This window comes from Alosa sapidissima, chromosome 16 (assembly GCF_018492685.1).
Source record: "Alosa sapidissima isolate fAloSap1 chromosome 16, fAloSap1.pri, whole genome shotgun sequence".
NCBI lineage: Eukaryota > Metazoa > Chordata > Actinopteri > Clupeiformes > Clupeidae > Alosa > Alosa sapidissima.
The window spans coordinates 7,810,850-7,815,849 of record NC_055972.1 but is presented as its reverse complement, the minus strand read 5'-3'; the positions used below and the strand labels follow the sequence as shown (position 1 = coordinate 7,815,849).

The 5,000-nt window shown below is 43.2% G+C and overlaps 1 protein-coding gene across 1 annotated transcript in view; it reads left to right on the top strand.

The window, feature by feature from the left end:
• LOC121684774 (ankyrin-3-like) overlaps positions 1–5,000 on the top strand; it is a 108,007-nt gene that overhangs the window by 1,453 nt on the left and 101,554 nt on the right.

The following is a 5,000-nucleotide window of genomic DNA, read 5'->3' as shown; positions in this document are numbered from 1 at the left end:
GTGTGTGTGTGTGTGTGTGTGCACGTGTGTGCGTGTGTGTGCGTGTGTGTGTGTATCTTTCATAATGCATGTGCCTGTGATTTATTGATGTTTGTGCCGTCCAATGTGCCGGGATAAAAAAGACTCGCATGCTCAGTGGACAGCTGTCCAGAGCGTCCAGGTTCTCGTAACGGCCACACTGCTACTGTTCTCCGTCGTGGAACAAACGTGTTGATTTAAATCGTGGTGCTGAGAATGAATGGGGACCCGGCAGGCATTAGCACAGCCGGTGGAGCAGAATGCTCCCACCCGCTAACCATGCCACTGATCTCATGCTTTGATAGTTAGAACATCGGCAATTGTGCTGGATGCAGTTAGAGAGCCAATATGGAGTCGGTAATCCGTCAAATATGTGCTGTGTGTGTGTGTGTGTGTGTGTGTGTGTGTGTGTGTGTGTGTGTGTGTGTGTGTTTCTAGGATCTTTGTTTTCCTCAGGAATGCAATTATAACAATTGAGGCTCACATTTCATGTTCACTGGAGGTAGAGGGTGTGTATCAGTCACTGTGCAGAGATGAGATAAGAGCGAGTGAGAGAGAGAGAGAGAGAGAGAGAGAGAGAACGAGGGGGAGATGGAGTGAAGTGAAAGAGGCTGTGTCTAAAATAGAATCGAATCTGAAGCAGAATAGTGTTGTCCAGTGAAATGCCACAAACGCATGCTTAGAATCTTCATCTCTTCTGCCAGTTCCAGTTCCAGAAGTACTGGTTCTGGGAATGCCTCAGTAAAGAATCATTTGTTGTGGATCACTTTTAGTATTGGAAGAGGAGAAAACAAAGATCTTATATGGATCATTAGACCCCCTTAGCCCCCCCCACACACACACACTGTATGAGCACACACATACACACACACACACACACACACTGTATGAGCACACACAGGCACATGGATATAGGCACGCATGCACAGTCCCCTGATAGATAGAGGTCTTCTAATCTGCACTCAAGCAGATCGGAGGTAATTGGATTGGCATTGAAATGATCACACCACTCAACCCTACCCAGCCCAAAACAACACACACACACACACACACACACACACACACACACACAAACATACCACATTGTACACAATCAGTCCCTTGGAAAAACTGTCCCTGACCCCCCCCCCCCCCCCCCCTTAAATCTCAAACATATGGATTCAGAGATCGAGTAGTACCAAAGCGCTGCTGCTTCAGCACTTGCCAACATTTTTGCCAGAAGTCTTTGCGTGCTTGAAATGGGATTTTCTGTCCTATATGTGCACTGTAGACGGGGAGCAAAGTCAGACTCAGACTGAGCAATGCACTATTCTAGCCAATCAATACCTTGTTTCTGGAGCATGGAAAGAAAGGGTGTCGTTTGATTGGTTGTTTAGATTAAAAATCAATAACCTTTTGCCAGAATCATGCATCTGACCTTTAAACATTTGAATGTCCTTGACATCCCTTCACCAGGGAGAGGTAATGCCTCCATGCTGAGTGTTTGTCCGTGCACCACTAGGTTTGAACTCCATACTTGGGTGCATTCCAGTGTAGCCAACTATCTGGATTGTGTGTGAAGCCAAGTCCACATCCTTTCGATCAAAATGGTTGCAGGTTTAAAAATAAATACAACCTAACATTGAGTCACACATGTGATGTGTCACATTCACACATGGAATCCAACGTTTTAATCAATATAAATATTAGAACAGAGGTTAGATTTTTCTGTGTTTTGTTTTCTCCGTAGAGTCAGTGAATGAGGTTTCCTTCTGTAGATTTCTTTATTTTAGCTTTTTTTGTTTAAAATAAACATACAGACCGGGTGAGCAAAAGGCCTTAAGTCTGCTTCATTAGTGCTGACCTGGAGTCAGTGTAACCGTGGGAAGTGCTGCACTCCAGCCTTTCTGAGGTTTCCCTCGTCCCTTTGCATTGATCACTCTCCTAAATGTGCTGATGTCTGGCCAGCCTGCCAGTGTGGGATTTTTGCAATGGAAGCCTTTGATCAGAGGGATTGGTAGAAAGATGGACGTGCTAATACAAAATATCACTTGTCATGGGGGAACAGACCCATCTCTGAGCCCTGGGTAGCCCAGCAGAAGCCTCTGCGCTGTGGATTTCACCGATGTTACATTGTTCAAAAATATTCACTCATCGTCTCCTACAGTTTCAATTCGATTCGGTTTTATTTCTAGAGATAGCGCCACAACATGAGAATAGGCCTCAAGGTTCTTTACAGGGCCCTGCTGGGATGTGAACCTTGCTCTCCCCACAGAAACACGAGGGCAACAGGGGCGAGGAGTTGCCACATCTCTGTGTTTTTTTCCTCTCTTTATCTGTGAGAGTGGCCTATCCAAAGAGGAGGAGAGCCACTTGGAAAACTGAAAATAAAAGGCAGCATGTCAAGTCAAGTCAAGTCACGTTTATTTATATAACGCATTTCATACACAGAGGTCATTCAATGTGCTTTACATAAACAAAAGCAAACAGTAATAAAAAAAAATAAAAAAATGTTACAAGACTATAGAGGTGTTTGTATTATCAATAACAATATGTATTTATGATTCATATTTTATAATAATATTTATTTACAAAATTGTCCCATGTGCCCTCTGGTAACTTTCATTACATCTTGGCATGGAGAATTGGCTCACTGGCTGAGTTCATTGTGGCCTTTAAATATTTTACTGCTGTCACCTGCATTTATTGTGGTATAGGGACCCACCATAGTGCATTCGGGGGTTGGGGAACCCCTTAATGATTAGATGCAAAAACCACCTTGAAACAGATTGGCTCAGCTTTTGCAAGGTTTGCAAAACGCTCACCCTATGAAGCAGCTTCTGCTCTCTTGAGTATTGTCTCCAGTGCAGTGTCCTGTTGAGATGTCAACAAATGTACACTTTTCAAATGAATGTGTTGAAAATAACTCTGTGTTGGGGACACAGTTTGTGTCGTTTCTAACACATTCGTTTTAAGAGTGTAGCTCTCTAACCCAATTGCCTAGCGTCTTTGCTAACCTCTTCAAGGTCCAGTTATTGTGATGATAGCTAGGTTTTAATTGACAGATTTGTCTTTTGCATTATTACATTATATATTTTTTTTCATTTAGCTGATGGCCTTACCCAGAGCAGCCTGCAATGAGCGAACTACAGGGACAGTCCCCTTGGAGAAGCTCAGGGTTAAGTGCCTTGCTCAGGGGCACAGTGGTGGCCGCTCCTGGGATCAAAGTCTCGACCCTCTGGTCCTCCACTTGGAAGCTCAGCCTCACACCGTGTACTAAATGCATGCAATGTGAGCAGATGTATGCAGTTTGTACAGTTTGATGTACAGTTCTGTGCCTGTGCGTGCGTGCCTGCGTGAGTGTGTGTGTGTGTGTGTGTGTGTGTGTGTGTGTGTGTGTGTGCGCGTGTGCGTGTGCGTGTGCGTGTGCGCGTGCGTGCGTGCGTGTGCGTGTGCGTGGGAATGTCCCATCTGGAGCGCGATGTGACCCAACGTTTTGAGCTTTTGTCGGACACTCCGTTTCTGTGTTTCTTTCTGCCGCTCATGTTGTCCTGCTATTTTGAACGAGAAATATGACACGACAGAATGCCATATTTAAATATGACACGACAGAATGCCATATTTAACAGATACAGACAGGCGCTCACATGCAGTTGGGACGAGCTGTCAGACCCTTAACTACTAGACCTCCACCATTTCACTTTTATATCACTCACATCATTCACTCACCATTGCTTACTAACTGGTCAAGAATAGTACTGTAATGTGCCAAACAAGTGTGTGAATAATTGGCTGTAAAGCCAAAGTTTCCCCGTCAGCATTGAGTGAATGTATCTGTCCTGTCTTCAGTCTATCAGTTCTCACCATCATTTTTTACACAAGTACCGACTTTTCAAAAAAAGGCATGACAACAGTAGGCTATCTGCACCACCGTCTCCACACCGTGCTTCCTCAATCAATGAGTAGAACACATTGTGGTGCTAATACTATCAGACATCACTCAGCAGTATCAAAACAAAAAAAAAATCAAAACACTATTTCAGCGTTTTTTGTTTGACCTGCTGCTTTACTTGTGGCATGTGTATAAAGGCAATCAAACTCCCTCAGTTGTGTCATAAATAAAAGCATGTTTTTTAAAATACTTCTAAACCGCAAAGTCAGCGTTCTATTGCTTCTTTGACTGTTCTACATTGGTGCATCTCCATATCTGCTCCAGATTGGCATGTTGGCAATTGTCAGGGTCTGATTCAACGTGGTCCACATAAGCTGGGATGTCCATCGCTGTCCCCTGTCAACATAGAAGGGCACTTCAACCCTGACTATTTCCGTGTCAAGTTAGAGCAGCTGATGGATCTGATCTCTATGCGAAGTCATGCTGTCTCTCCCTTGATGCGCATCATTGTGAATAAAGCTATGTTCCTGATATGCCCATTGCCTGGCCGGGTCTTCATTCATCTGTGGTATCAAAATTGCCATCATAGAATAGAATAGAATAGAATAGAATAGAATAGAATAGAATACTTTATTGACACTGTACAGGATACATTGGATGGCATTCCGCTTCATATTGGCATTCCACTTCATATCGCTTCAGTAGAAGACTGTGACATCTTGTATTACATTTTGGCATATGATGAAAATATTACCACATGTATATTGAACTCAGGTCTCAGTCATTGTCAGCAATGAGCTTTTATCATGGGATGGTAGTTTCCTTTTGATTTTCATTATTAATATTTTTGTTTTGGGGGGGTTTTGGGCAATTCCACGTTAAACTGTCACGTCCATAACACCAACTAAATGCCATGGTATTTGTATGATGCGAATGATTATGTGAAAAAATGTTCATGTAAGTTCTACAACCAAGAAGAGTTAATACTCAAATTTCAAGTAACCAACATTCACATTAACCATACCATGACATTGTGTTGGTGTTAAATGGACATGATAGTTTTGCGTGGAATTGCCCTTTTATTGCCTTTAATCAACAGGACGGTGGAGAG